The sequence below is a fragment of the Engystomops pustulosus genome, chromosome 4 (assembly GCF_040894005.1).
Source record: "Engystomops pustulosus chromosome 4, aEngPut4.maternal, whole genome shotgun sequence".
Classification (NCBI taxonomy): domain Eukaryota; kingdom Metazoa; phylum Chordata; class Amphibia; order Anura; family Leptodactylidae; genus Engystomops; species Engystomops pustulosus.
In genome coordinates, this window is record NC_092414.1 from 9,717,328 (window position 1) to 9,733,495 (window position 16,168).

Here is a 16,168-nt window from a genome sequence, read left to right on the forward strand (position 1 = left end):
GAGTACAGGAGCAGAGGAGAGGCAGAGTACAGAAGTAGAGGAGAGGCAGAGTACAGGAGGAGAGGAGAGGCAGAATACAGGAGCAGAGGAGAGGCAGAATACAGGAGCAGAGGAGAGGCAGGAAAAAGGAGCAGGGGGAGGAAAGGCAGAGTACAGCAGCAGAGAAGAGGAATAATACAGAATCCGAGTAGATTCAGAGTACTGGAGCAGAGGAGAGGCAGAGTAAAGGAGCAGAGGAGAGTTAGAATACAGGAGCAGAGAAGAGGCAGAATACAGGAGAAGAGGAGAGGCAGAATACAGGAGAAGAGGAGGGACAGAATACATGAGCAGAGGAGAGGCAGAGTACAGGAGCAGAGGAAAGGCAGAATACAGGAGCAGAGAAAAGGCAGAATACAGGAGCAGAGGAGAGGCAGAATACAGGAGCAGAGGAGAGGCAGAATACAGGAGCAGAGGAGAGGCAGAATACAGGAGCAGAGGATACGCAGAATAGAACAGTAGAGGAGAGGAAGAATAGAGGAGCAGAGGAGAGGCATAATTAAGGAGCAGAGGAGAGACAGAATACAGGAGCAGAGGAGAGGCAGAATACAGGAGCAGAGGAGAGGCAGAATACAGGAGCAGAGGAGAGTCAGAATACAGGAGCAGAGGAGAGGCAGAATACAGGAGCAGAGGATTATTATTTTCCTGTTAGGTAGCATTACAGGTTGTAACTGTTGGGTAAATCACCTCTTATCTTACCCATTCAGCATTCTTTTTACTAAAAAACTCTTGTCTTCTGTTTCCTCTTCATTCGCTCGTTTACTATATAAAAAGATAATCGATGTTACACGAGACATGCAACCACTAATGCTGCATACATACTATATTGTATTGTATTAATTTCTATAAATCTGTCTTAAACAAGGAGCAGAGGAGAGGCAGAGTACAGGAGCAGAGGAGAGGCAGAATAGAGGAGAAGAGGAGAGGCAGAGTACAGGAGCACGGGAGAGGCAGAGTACAGGAGTAGAGGAGAGGAAGAATACAGGAGCAGAGGAGAGGCAGAGTACAGGAGCAGAGGAGAGGCAGAGTACAGGAGCAGAGGAGAGGCAGAGTACAGGAGCAAAGGAGAGGCAGAGTACAGGAGCAGAGGAGAGGCAGAGTACAGGAGCAGAGGAGAGGCAGAGTACAGGAGGAGAGGAGAGGCAGAATACAGGAGCAGAGGTGAGGCAGAATACAGGAGCAGAGGAGAGGCAGAATACAGGAGCAGAGGAGAAGCAGAGTACAGGATCAGAGTAGAAGCAGAGTACAGGAGCAGAGGAGAGGCAGAGTACAGGATCAGAGTAGAAGCAGAGTACAGGAGCAGAGGAGAGGCAGAATACAGGAGCAGAGAAAAGGCAGAGCACAGGAGCAGAGGAGAGACAGATTTGAGGAGCAGGGGAGAGGTAGAATAAAGGAGCAGAGGAGAGGTAGGATACAGGAGCAGGGGAGAGGCAGAATAGAGGAGCAGAGCAGAGTCAGAGTACAGGAGGAGATGAGAGGCAGAGTACAGGTGCAGAGGAGAGGCAGAATATAGGAGCAGAGGAGAGGCATAGTACAGGAGCAGAGGAGAGGCAGAGTAGAGGAACAGAGGAGAGGCATAATACAGGAGCATAGGAGAGGCAGAGTACAGGAGCATAGGAGAGGCAGAGTACAAGAGCAGAGGAGAGGCAGAATAGAGGAGAAGAGGAGAGGCAGAGTACAGGAGCACGGGAGAGGCAGAGTACAGGAGTAGAGGAGAGGAAGAATACAGGAGCAGAGGAGAGGCAGAGTACAGGAGTAGAGGAGAGGAAGAATACAGGAGCAGAGGAGAGGCAGAGTACAGGAGCAGAGGAGAGGCAGAGTACAGGAGCAGAGGAGAGGCAGAGTACAGGAGCAAAGGAGAGGCAGAGTACAGGAGCAGAGGAGAGGCAGAGTACAGGAGCAGAGGAGAGGCAGAGTACAGGAGCAGAGGAGAGGCAGAGTACAGGAGCAGAGGTGAGGCAGAATACAGGATCAGAGGAGAGGCAGAGTACAGGATCAGAGGAGAAGCAGAGTACAGGAGCAGTGGAGAGGCAGAATACATGAGCAGAGGTGAGGCAGAATACAGGAGCAGAGGACAGGCAGAATACAGGAGCAGAGGAGAGACATAATGCAGGATCAGAGGAGAGGCAGAGTACAGGATCAGAGGAGAAGCAGAGTACAAAAGCAGAGGAGAGGCAGAATACAGGAGCAGAGAAAAGGCAGAGCACAGGAGCAGAGGAGAGACAGATTTGAGGAGCAGGGGAGAGGTAGAATAAAGGAGCAGAGGAGAGGTAGGATACAGGAGCAGGGGAGAGGCAGAATAGAGGAGCAGAGCAGAGTCAGAGTACAGGAGGAGATGAGAGGCAGAGTACAGGTGCAGAGGAGAGGCAGAATATAGGAGCAGAGGAGAGGCATAGTACAGGAGCAGAGGAGAGGCAGAGGAGAGGAACAGAGGAGAGGCATAATACAGGAGCATAGGAGAGGCAGAGTACAGGAGCATAGGAGAGGCAGAGTACAAGAGCAGAGGAGAGGCAGAATAGAGGAGAAGAGGAGAGGCAGAGTACAGGAGCACGGGAGAGGCAGAGTACAGGAGTAGAGGAGAGGAAGAATACAGGAGCAGAGGAGAGGCAGAGTACAGGAGTAGAGGAGAGGAAGAATACAGGAGCAGAGGAGAGGCAGAGTACAGGAGCAGAGGAGAGGCAGAGTACAGGAGCAGAGGAGAGGCAGAGTACAGGAGCAAAGGAGAGGCAGAGTACAGGAGCAGAGGAGAGGCAGAGTACAGGAGCAGAGGAGAGGCAGAGTACAGGAGCAGAGGAGAGGCAGAGTACAGGAGCAGAGGTGAGGCAGAATACAGGATCAGAGGAGAGGCAGAGTACAGGATCAGAGGAGAAGCAGAGTACAGGAGCAGTGGAGAGGCAGAATACATGAGCAGAGGTGAGGCAGAATACAGGAGCAGAGGACAGGCAGAATACAGGAGCAGAGGAGAGACATAATGCAGGATCAGAGGAGAGGCAGAGTACAGGATCAGAGGAGAAGCAGAGTACAAAAGCAGAGGAGAGGCAGAATACAGGAGCAGAGAAAAGGCAGAGCACAGGAGCAGAGGAGAGACAGATTTGAGGAGCAGGGGAGAGGTAGAATAAAGGAGCAGAGGAGAGGTAGGATACAGGAGCAGGGGAGAGGCAGAATAGAGGAGCAGAGCAGAGTCAGAGTACAGGAGGAGATGAGAGGCAGAGTACAGGTGCAGAGGAGAGGCAGAATATAGGAGCAGAGGAGAGGCATAGTACAGGAGCAGAGGAGAGGCAGAGGAGAGGAACAGAGGAGAGGCATAATACAGGAGCATAGGAGAGGCAGAGTACAGGAGCATAGGAGAGGCAGAGTACAAGAGCAGAGGAGAGGCAGAGTACAGGGGCAAAGGAGAGGCAGAGTACAGGGCCAAAGGAGAGGGAGAATACAGGAGCAGAGGAGAGGCAGAATACAGGAGCATAGGAGAGGCAGAATACAGGAGCAGAGGAGAGGCAGAATACAGGAGTAGAGGAGAGGCAGAATACAGGAGCAGAGGAGAGGCAGAGTACAGGAGCAGAGGAGAGGCAGAATACAGGAGCAGAGGAGAGGCAGAATACAGGAGTAGAGGAGGGTTATTGTACAGCAGGGGTAAAGGTGCCACACAATAAATTAGTAGAGGTAACATATTGGAGTATAGTAAGGACTCACTTATTTTCACCCCAGGAGAGGGAAACTATTCCGAGGAAAAGTAAAAGTAAAATAGAATTCTTCAAGAAATCCATGTTAGTTCTGTCAATTTTGAAAACACACTAAAACTTGAAAAGAATAAAAAATGTAAATTTTGAACACATTTTTGTATTAAAAAGAAAATCATTTTTATATATGTGTTTTTATGAGTTTAAATAAAATCACTGACTGAGGCCAAGACATAAATATTCAGCAAATTTTCTGCAAATGTTACATGAAATAGGAGTAAAGTGAAAACTGGAAACCTTGTAGTCTGGGGGGAGGGGGAGTCCCAGCAGTTCTGCCTCCACTCACCAGCAATGAATGGATTGTAAACTCCCAGACGTGACAGACAGAGCCGGCAGATGGGAGATGACACGTCACATAATACACAGATACAGAGTTATCCCTCATATTCACACAATGATCTAAAGATTCCTGTAATGTTTGTTGGAAGGTCGGGGAGAGATTACACCGGTCTGTCCCAATCTTCATGGAGAACATATAAATCCCCCCTCCCCCTCCTGTATCTGTATATTACTATATTATCTATAATTTACCATCTACTCTCAGTTTGTACAGGATAGAAGTCATATAAAAGTGTCCTGTGCATAAAATACATAAAATATAACAAAAAACAGATAAAGCAGAAATCCCCATCATACCCTGCGCTCCCGGAGATGCTGGATAGACGAGGGCTGACACCTACTGTATATGGGAGGCTTTTACGAGGGTTAATATAGAAGCTTCGTAGGGGATGGGATCTATAATTCTACATTAATGACTGATCTGTAAACACCATCATTCTGTTTATTCTTCTAGCGATCACAGATGGATTATGGGTCACATGATTTAGAGTAGACGTGGACTTTAATAACGAGGATATAGATATTGTATAAATCTTCCGTATTGACATCAAGAAGATCTTATGAAACTTACTACAAGCCCGAACAAATCTCCTAGAACAAGAATTATATAGATCAAAGGACATCTACAGAATTGTGTTGCATGTCCCATGTTAAAGGTGCACCAAAAAAAAAGTTGGTGCACTCTGTCGGAGCAGTGCAGGGGGGCGTCATATTCATGAAGAACGTGCGCCAGAAATCTTAAATCTGGCGCCCCTTCACACTACACAGGACACTGCACATAGTACACAGTACATTGTTTTGATTAATGTGCCCCATAATGTGATCGCAGCTTAAGACCAAGTGCACAAGATGCTATTTAATTGAATTTTTACCTCCCCCTTTTAATGTGGCCACTCTAATCTCCTCCTCATATTGTGGTCTCTCATTTCCCCCTCATATTGTGTCCTCTCATCTCCTCCTCATATTGTGTCCTCTCATCTCCTCCTCATATTATGGCTCCTCTCATATCCTCCTCATATTGTGTCCTCTCATCTCCCCCTCATATTGTGTCCTCTCATCTCCTCCTCATATTGTGGCCTCTCATCTCCTCATCATATTGTGTCCTCTCATCTCCCCCTCATATTGTGGCCTCTCATCTCCTCCTCATATTGTGTCCTCTCATCTCCTGATCATATTGTGGCGTCTCATCTCCCCTTCATATTGTGACCTCTCATTTCCTCCTCATATTATGAGCTCTCATCTCCCCCTCATATTGTGGCTCCTCTAATCTCCTCCTCATATTGTGGTCTCTCATCTCCTCCTCATATTGTGGCCTCTCATCTCCTCCTCATCTTGTGGCCACTCTCATCTCCCCCTCATATTGTGTCCTTTCATCTCCCCCTCATATTGTGACCACTCATCTTCTCCTCATATTGTGTCCTCTCATCTCCTCCTCATATTGTGACCACTCATCTCCTCCTCATATTGTGTCCTCTCATCTCCTCCTCATATTGTGGCCTCTCATCCCCCCTTCATATTGTGTTCTCTCATCTCCTCCTCATATTGTGTCCTCTCATCTCCTCCTCATATTGTGACCTCTCATCTCCTCCTCATATTGTGGCCTCTCATCCCCCCTTCATATTGTGTCCTCTCATCTCCTCCTCATATTGTGTCCTCTCATTTCCTCCTCATATTGTGACCTCTCATCTCCTCCTCATATTGTGACCACTCATCTTCTCCTCATATTGTGTCCTCTCATCTCCTCCTCATATTGTGACCTCTCATCTCCTCCTCATATTGTGACCTCTCATCTCCTCCTCATATTGTGTCCTCTCATCTCCTCCTCATCTTGTGGCCACTCTCATCTCCCCCTCATATTGTGTCCTTTCATCTCCCCCTCATATTGTGACCACTCATCTCCTCCTCATATTGTGTCCTCTCATCTCCTCCTCATATTGTGGCCTCTCATCTCCCCCTCATATTGTGGCCTCTCATCTCCCCCTCATATTGTGGCCTCTCATCCCCCCTTCATATTGTGTTCTCTCATCTCCTCCTCATATTGTGTCCTCTCATCTCCTCCTCATATTGTGACCTCTCATCTCCTCCTCATATTGTGGCCCCTCATCTCCCCCTAATATTGTGACCTCTCACCTCCCACTCATATTGTGACCTCTCACCTCCCCCTTATATTGTGACCTCTCACCTCCCCCTCATATTGTGACCTCTAATCTCCTCCTCATATTGTGGTCTCTCATTTTCTCCTCATATTGTAACCTCTCATCTCCTCCTCATATTGTGTCCTCTCATCTCCCCCTCATATTGTGGCACCTCTAATCTCCTCCTCATATTGAAGTCTCTCATTTCCTCCTCATATTGTGACCTCTCATCTCCCCCTAATATTGTGGCCTCTCATCTCCTCCTCATATTGTGTCCTCTCATCTCCCCCTCAAATTGTGGCACCTCTAATCCCCTCCTCATATTGTGGCCCCTCTCATCGCCTCCTCATATTGTGTCCTCTCATCTCCCCCTGATATTGTGACCTCTCACCTCCCCCTCATATTGTGACCTCTGATCTCCTCCTCATATTGTGGCTCCTCTAATCTCCCCCTCATATTGTGGCCTCTCATTTCCTCCTCATATTGTGACCTCTCATCTCCCCCCTCATATTGTAGCCCCTCATCTCCCCGTCATATCGTTGCCTCTCATCTCCTCCTCATATTGTGGCCTCTCATCTACCCTCATATTGTGGCCCCTCATCTCCCCCTGATATTGTGACCTCTCACCTCCCCCTCATATTGTGACCTCTGATCTCCTCCTCATATTGTGGCTCCTCTAATCTCCACCTCATATTGTGGCCTCTCATTTCCTCCTCATATTGTGACCTCTCATCTCCCCCCTCATGTTGTAGCCCCTCATCTCCCCCTTCTTATTGTTGCCTCTAATCCCCCCCTCATATTGTGGCCTCACATTTCCTCCTCATATTGTGACCTCTGATCTCCCCCTCATATTGTTGCCACTCATCTCCTCCTCATATTGTGGCCTCTCATTTCCCCCTCATATTGTGGCCTCTCATCTCCCCCTTCTTATTGTTGCCTCTAATCCCCCCCTCATATTGTGGCCTCACATTTCCTCCTCATATTGTGACCTCTGATCTCCCCCTCATATTGTTGCCACTCATCTCCTCCTTATGTTGTGGCCTCTCAGCTTCTCCTCATATTGTGGCCTCTCATCTTCCCCTAATATTGTGGCCTCTCATCTCCCCCTCATATTGTGGCCTCTCATCTCCCCCTCATATTGTGGCCTCTCATCTCCCCCTTCTTATTGTTGCCTCTAATCCCCCCCTCATATTGTGGCCTCACATTTCCTCCTCATATTGTGACCTCTGATCTCCCCCTCATATTGTTGCCACTCATCTCCTCCTCATATTGTGGCCTCTCACCTCCCCCTCATCTTGTGACCTCTGATCTCCTCCTCATATTGTGGCTCCTTTAATCTCCTCCTCATATTGTGGTCTCTCATTTCCTCCTCATAATGTGACCTCTCATCTCCTCCTCATATTGTGTCCTCTCATCTCCCCCTCATATTGTGACCTCTCATCTCCTCCTCATATTGTGGCCTCTCATCTCCTCCTCATATTGTGACCTCTCATCTCCTCCTCATATTGAGGTTTCTCATTTCCTCCTCATATTGTGACGTCTCATCTCCTCCTCATATTGTGACCTCTCATCTCCCCCTCATATTGTGGCCTCTCATCTCCTCCTCATATTGTGACCTCTCATCTCCTCCTCATATTGTGACCTCTCATCTCCTCCTCATATTGTGGCCTCTCATCTCCTCCTCATATTGTGGCCTCTCATCTCCCCCTTATATTGTGATCTCTCATCTCCTCCTCATATTGTGACCTCTCATCTCCTCCTCATATTATGGCCCCTCTCATCTACTCCTCATATTGAGGTCTCTCATTTCCTCCTCATATTGTGACCTCTCATCTCCTCCTCATATTTTGGCCTCTCATCTCCTCCTCATATTGTGACCTCTCATCTCCTCCCCATATTGTGGTCTCCATCTCCCCCTCATATTGTGTCCTCTCATCTCCCCCTCATATTGTGACCTCTCATCTCCTCCTCATATTGTGACCTCTCATCTCCTCCTCGTATTGTGTCCTCTCATCTCCTCCTCATATTGTGTCCTCTCATCTCCCCCTCATATTGTGACCTCTCATCTCCCCCTCATATTGTGGCCTCTCATCTCCTCCTCATATTGTGGCCTCTCATCTCCTCCTCATATTGTGGTCTCTCATCTCCCCCTCATATTGTGTACTCTCATCTCCTCATATTGTGTCCTCTCATCTCCTCCTCATATTGTGGTCCCTCATCTCCCCCTCATATTGTGACCTCTCATCTCCCCCTCATATTGTGACCTCTCATCTCCTCCTCATATTGTGGCCTCTCATCTCCTCCTCATATTGTGGCCTCTCATCTCCTCCTCATATTGTGTCCTCTCATCTCCTCCTCATATTGTGACCTCTCATCTCCTCCTCATATTGTGTCCTCTCATCTCGTCCTCATATTGTGGCCTCTCATCTCCTCCTCATATTGTGTCCTCTCATCTCCTCCTCATATTGTGGCCTCTCATTTCCTCCTCATATTGTGGTCTCTCATCTCCCCCTCATATTGTGGCCTCTCATCTCTTCCTCATATTGTGTCCTCTCATCTCCTCCTCATATTGTGACCTCTCATCTCCTCCTCATATTGTGACCTCTCATCTCCTCCTCATATTGTGGCCTCTCATCTCCTCCTCATATTGTGGCCTCTCATCTCCTCCTCATATTGTGTCCTCTCATCTCCTCCTCATATTGTGACCTCTCATCTCCTCCTCATATTGTGGCCTCTCATCTCCTCCTCATATTGTGCCCTCTCATCTCCTCATCATTTTGTGTCCTCTCATCTCCTCATCATATTGTGGTCTCTCATCTCCCACTCATATTGTGGCCTCTCATCTCCTCCTCATATTGTGGCCCCTCATCTCCTCCTCATATTGTGTCCTCTCATCTCCTCCTCATATTGTGGTCTCTCATCTCCCCCTCATATTGTGGTCTCTCATCTCCCCCTCATATTGTGGCCTCTCATCTCCTCCTCATATTGTGTCCTCTCATCTCCCCCTCATATTGTGGTCTCTCATCTCCCCTCATATTATGGCCTCTCATCTCCCCCTCATATTGTGTCCTCTCATCTCCCCCTCATATTGTGGCCTCTGATCTCCTCCTCATATTGTGGTCTCTCACCTCCTCCTCATATTGTGACCTTTCACTTCCCCCCTCATATTGTGTCTCCTCATCTCACCATCATATTGTAATCCCCTTCTTATACTCCCAATAGTTTTCCCTCTCTTATAACCCCATAATGTGGGACCCCTCTCATATCCCTCCCATAATGCGGGTCCCCTCTCATATGCCCCCATAATTTGGACCCCATCTCATTTCCCCTCATTTTATAGGCCTCATCTTATTCCCTCATATTGTGGGTCCACTTTCATATACCACTATAATGTGGGCCTCCTCTCATATCCCCCCATTGTGTGGACCCTCTCTTATATCCCCCCATTGTGTAGGTCCCCTCTCATATACCCCTATATTGTGGGCGCCCTCTGATATCCTACCATATTATGGGCCCCCATGTTTAAACCCCCCACCACCATCACCACCATATTGTGGCCTACCCACTCATTCTCTTTTTTCCTTGTTTCAAATGAATTGAACCCCACATACTCACCTGTCTTCGTTCCATAGCAGCTCTCCTCTTCTCGTGTTGCTCAGTGCTGTGATGCTGGCAGGTGATGACATCATCACTCCGCGCCTGCCAACATCACAGCTAAAGGGGAACATGGGGTTATGCACCATGGGGTTATTCAACTGTATCTGTGCACTCTCCGGACACAGATAGAGTTGGAGTCCCGACACGGCGGCCGACAGGGGCAGAGTCAGCGACATGGGTGGAGTCAGCATGCAGTGTGAGGCGGAGCTAATAGGCGTCGGGGCAAATCGTTGTTTTAAACTGCACACCGGTGGGCCTGTTCGAGACTGGTGGTCAGGCCGCTTTCCCATCATGGCTCCCTATTCTACATCAAATAAACATGTTTTTAGAACTGAGTCACCTCAAATGTCATAAGATCTGCAGATGTCACTATGAGGGAGACAATATTTGTACATGAGCTCAGACAAGTAATATCTGATGTGTATTCTAAACCATGAGACCCATAATCCACCCCGAGCGAGAAAACGATAAACAGCATCATCTCGTCTACAGATCTGTCCTTAACTCCTTAACACCTCCATGACATAGGGGTTTCCACAGGCTGAGCCCCCTACATACATAGCAGGTGTCTGCTGTATTATGCACCCACTGCCAACCACAGGCAGATTGTTACAGATCTTCTATTCCCCATACACTGCACTTGGTAATATAAGCAATCAGACCCCCTTAGGATTCAATAAAAACCTAAAAGTTTAATCATCCCATTGTACATTGAATGGGAAATAAATAAATAAATAAACTCCTCCCAAAATTCCCAATCAAAATATAACGACAATTATTACCGGCGGTCAACCCTTTAAGGAAGATAAAGTGCAAACGCTCAAATCAACACTTTTTCATCAAAATTGAATAAAACGTGATCAAAAGGTCGTACAGGCCCTAAAATGGTAACAATGAAAACGTCATAACATCCCCTAAAATAAAATGACCCCTTACCCAGCTCCGTACACTGAAGTATGAAAAAGTTATTGATGTCAAACTACGGTGAAACAAAGAAATATTTTTTGCATTAAAGGGGTTTTTCTACGAACCAAGATCGTCGGGCGACGAAGGGTCCGACTGTGGTACCTGGGACCCCATCCAACCCCTCGTTCTCGTGATCTTTGGGGGTCTTATCACTAAGACCCCCACCGATCAGCAAGGATAGGGCCTAATTTCGTTTGTGGGAAAACCCCTTTAACCCCTTACCGACCCGCGGCGTAATAGTGCAGCAAAGTGACTTAATGACATGCACCATACTATTAGGTTCCTCCGATCGCGGGTTTTAACCCCTTACACGACGTGGTCAAATAAAGGTTTTTTTAAAAAAACAAAAAAAAAATCAAATAACAAAAGAAAGTGAAAGTTCCCCAAACACCACAATTCCCTATACACAAGTAATAAATTATAAAAAAACACTAAAACACAAAAAAAAACCCCACTTGGCCAAATATAAATAAAACTATATAAATCAGGTATCACCGTAATCATAGTGGGGGTCATTTACTAAGGGCTCAATTCGAAAGTGCGGTGTTTGGACCCTTAGTAAATGTTCCCCAGTGATCGGGGTAAGATGGCGGCTGGTCCTGACGGCCATCCATCCTGCCCCGTGGACCAGAGGGGTTTTGCAGAGCAGCCAATAGCAGTGATTTTACTTATGACGTCAGTAATACCGATCACCATGTCTGTAGACACGGTGATCGGGGCAAGGTGGCGGATGTTCCTGACAGCCACCAATTTTTCTTGTTGTCCAGAGGGGTTTCTCTGCCCCCCACTCTGTTCATGTTCACCGCTATTGGCTGGTCGATCTGGACCAGCAATATCCGTCACAATGTGCATCGCTGGGTGAATAAGAGCAACACTCGGCGTTAATTGTTCCTGTCTAGGACAGCACCAATCACCAGTGGAAGGGGCCATGTCTGGTGGCATCATACCATCTCCCAGAGAGCTCCGAGTGACCGATCTGTGCACCCACTGCTGGAGAAGGGTTACCACTTGTATGTGGATAACTTTTATCCCTTTTCCAATCCCTCAGTTCCAGAGGTTCTATAGTATAAAAACCATAGAGGTCCCTGGAACCCTTGTAAGGTGGCCACTTACAAAGGGGGGACATCAAGGCGCTCAGCAATCAGAACATGGTGTTGGTCAAGTATAAGGACAAAAGGGATGTCCTTGTTCTGACCACAATTCATGGAGACTCCAGCACCCTCACCCCTTTACAAGGTACCTCCACCACTGCCCCCAAGCCACAATCCATACATGGGTGGGTTTGATTTGTCAGATCAGGTGCTGAAGCCATACACTGGAAAACGAAGATATGGTACAAAATGTTGGCCGTGTACATTGTACAGATGATGGGGGTCATTTACTAAGGGCCCGATTCGCGTTTTCCCGACGTGTTACCCGAATATTTCCGACGATTTTCCCTGTATTGCCCCGGATTTTTGGCGCACGCGATCAGATTGTGTTGCATCGGCGCCGGCATGAACGCGACGGAAATCGGGGGCGTGGCCGAACGAAAAAAAAGTGTCGCGGGACTCGCGCTTACCTTCACCAGGTATAGAATGGTGCATTCCGGTGGACCTCGGCGGACTTCAGCGCTGCGGCGACACCTGGTGGACGTCGGAGGAACTGCCTTAGTGAATTGCCGGAAGACCCGAATCCACCGCATAGAACGCGGCGCTGGATCGCTGGATACGTTATAGCGTTCTAAAGTTACGACCACTGAAAAGTGGCACACGTCAGAATTCAAAAAAGGGGCCGTGTCAGGAAGGTGCAAAATGGCCTGAGTGGTTAAGGGGTTAAAAAAAATGCCCTTCCTTTGAAAAATAAAGTAGTTTTGAAAAAAAAAAAAAAAAAAAACTTTTTGCATTGCATAACTTTTGTCAATGTGGCTTTGAGGGCTTATTTATTGCAAAACGTCCTGCACTTTGTCCGCACTTGGGGGTCATAACTTTTTTGGGGGTCACAGATGATTACAAAATGTCACTTTGGGTATTGTTTTTCTTTTATCTTTTTTAACTTTTTTGTCATAGGGGATAAAAATGATTATAGTTTTGGAGCCGGGGCGGTACGGTTGCGAAGGTACAAAATGTGTGCGGTTCGACCTTTTTTTTTTTTTGCACACAAATTTTTGTGTGTTTTGGTGTTTTTGGCTCCTTTTTTTTTAGACTTTGTTTCTTTGTATAAAACTTTACTTATTTATCTTGACTTTTTATATTACATTGTCCTACAGGAGGACACTAACTTAAGATCGTTTAATCTTTTGCAGAAAGCTCTGTATTCGCTTAGGTACAATGGTCCATGTGTGACTGCGGTGTCTTAGGGCTTAAACACGATCACCGGAGCTTATCCGATCCCAGTTATTAGTCCTGGAACTGGGCTATAATTATACTGCCCAGTGCCGGTACCAGTAGAACCTGATGTCCTGCAATCTTCTTCTGATGCTGGGCTGTAGAGAGGCTTCACATCAGAAGTACCTTTGATGACCACCATAAAAAGCCCATACGGTGGTCATGAAGGGGGTGAAGGACAGAACTGTAGACGAGATGATTCTGTTTATCGTTTTCTCGCTCGGGGTGGATTATGGGTCTCATGACTTAGAATACCCTTCAGATATAACTGAAGCTCATGTACAAATATTGTCTCCCTCATAGTGACATCTGCAGATCTTATGACATTTGTCGTGAGTCAGTTCTGAAAACATGTTTATACAATGTAGATTATGGAGCCGAGGTGGGAGAGCGGCCTGGACCTTTTTGACCGCACTCAGTAAATAATTTATAATCTCCCCAAAATGACCACAAAAAAAAGTGCAACGTGTCTTGCAAAAAAAAAAAAAAAAAAGCCCCATCAACGAGTGACATGGAAAATGGCAAAAAGTTATTTCTTTTAGTCCTTTCTAGACTCCCGGAAGTCACTCCATACTGAAGGCAAAAAATGGCGGCGTCCTTCATGGCTTCATGACTGAACTGTAGAGATGTTTCAGTTTATTCTTCTCATCTTCTACAAATGTAAGCCGAGTGCCCATATTGTGGGGTATTTTCCATACATATATTGGGGTCGTACATATATTAGGGTCGTGCGCCAATATAGCCCCACCACTGCTACTGTGCAACCGGACACATCAAGAGGCTCCTGCCGAAGCACGTGCGGAGCTGTAGAGACCCGAATGCCCCGAGGCGGCCCATCCCCCCACTGGCCAAACCTCCATCCATGCCCCCCCTTGATGTGGAGGAAAGTGGAAAATAATCGCGAGTGCTGGTGATGGGCTTGCATTTGTGGTCATTTTACGGCTGCTACTTCACAAAAGTGGCAAAAGTCCTGATAAATCCCCCCCCCCCATACCATCTATCATATTGGGGCAGATTTACTTACCCGATCCAGTCGTGATCCCGTGTCGCGTTGTCCGACGTGGATTCGGGTCTGCCGGGATTCACTAAGGTTGTGCGCCCGATATCCAGCAGGTGTTGCTGCTGCGCCAAGGTCCACCGAAGTTCACCTTCTTCTTCCCTGTGCACGTGAGTGCTTGTCTTGCGACACAAATCGTTTTTTAAATTCCGCGTTTTTTTGGAATCCGTCAGGTTGTCTGACGGCCACGCCCCCCGTTTTCTGTCGCATTAGAGAGCCGGTGATGCTCCACAATCCGATCGCGTGCGCCAAGACCCCGGGGCAATTCGGTGCAAAACAGAGCTAATCGGAAATATCTGGGACTTCCCGATGGAATCGCAGCCGCTTGACCCCTAGTAAATGAGCCCCATTGACTTTCATATCTGCAGATCTTATGATCTTTGTGATTTTATTAATATTAAGTTAAGGAAAAATTGTTAAAATGATTTGGTTAGAAAGCAGAAGCGTAATCGCAGCCTGGACCATTTACACATTTGCGCTATTTTCTTGGGGGATCTGTCCCTGTGGCTTTACTTGCAAATGACACTTCCATTTCTTCTTTCCCTCGGTACAATCGTAGGGATACAAAATTTCCGCAGGTTTTATTATGTTTTATTGCATATTTCAAATTTTCTTTAACATTTGTAGACCCCATAGGGTAATTGAATCCTAAGGGGGTCTGATTGCTTATACTACCAACAGCAGTGTATGGTGAATAGAAGATCTGTAACAATCTGCCTGTGGTTGGCAGTGGGTGTATAATACAGCAGACACCTGTTATGTATGTAGGGGGCAAAACCCCTTCATCCATCCTTAAGAACACCCGGATGTATAGATCCATCACATGTCATGGAGGGGTTAAGGAGTTAAGGACAGAACTGTAGACGAGATGATGCTGTTTATCGTTTTCTCGCTCGGGGTGGATTATGGGTCTCATGGTTTAGAATACACATCAGATATTACTTGTCTGAGCTCATGTACAAATATTGTCTCCCTCATAGTGACATCTGCAGATCTTATGACATTTGTCGTGAGTCGGTTCTAAAAACATGTTTATACGATGTAGATTATGGAGCCGAGGTGGGAGAGCAGCCTGGACCTTCCTGACCGCACTCCTCAGCCATCTACACAACTATAGACCAGAAACCAACCAGAAGGGGAACTGCAGAACCTACAAAAACACGGCACAGATTTTGTCTTTATGACTTGTTGTGTAAGATAAGGTCATCTCCCGATATATAAAGCCCTAAATGGATTCTTGTAATGGCGTCAGGACCAGGATGCATCATTCTGGTGTCCATGAAAAATTGTATCCCCCACCAACAAGACATAAAATCAAATCATAATGACCAAGTCATTTATAGAGAAGATTGGTGGCCACTCTGATGGCGGCACATTGCTGTCCGATTTGGCTGTGGATAAACTTCCTTTGTCTCCTGCTTCCTCCCCTGATGTAGTGGTCTGCAGGGCTGGAGGAATCTCCTGCACAATTGGGCAGAGATGTGTTCTCCTAGGACAGAGACGCAGAACCCAGGGCTGAGCCTATACTTATAGATTTTAGGTTACAGCCTCTGGAAAATTCAAGGGAGCTAGCCAACAAACAGCCTGCATTAACACCAGGTGACAGTATACAGTAATAAGCAATAAATAACAAGAATATTCATGATTCAATATATTACACACAAGATCCCCACTTATAACACTAGGTGGTGCGGTTCCACAGTGCAGCCCACTATGATAAATTATTTAAATATTAGTTTTAATAAATTTAAATTTAAAAAGACAATGGGGCTCATTTACTGAGGGTCCGTCGGGCTTTCCGAATTTTTCTTAAAATGGTTTATCTGTTTTGGGGTGTAATATAATCTATATATAATTTTAATCTGAATTATTCTG

The 16,168-nt window shown here is 46.8% G+C and overlaps 1 long non-coding RNA gene across 1 annotated transcript; it reads right to left on the reverse strand.

Annotated features, from left to right (window-relative positions):
* Nucleotides 1-722: 722 nt before the first annotated feature.
* LOC140128841 (uncharacterized) lies at nt 723-4,445 on the reverse strand. Its single transcript, XR_011855151.1, has 3 exons — nt 4,410-4,445; nt 3,727-3,833; nt 723-798 (listed from the first exon to the last, which is right to left on the reverse strand). It is a non-coding gene; the product is annotated as an uncharacterized lncRNA (long non-coding RNA).
* Nucleotides 4,446-16,168: the final 11,723 nt, after the last annotated feature.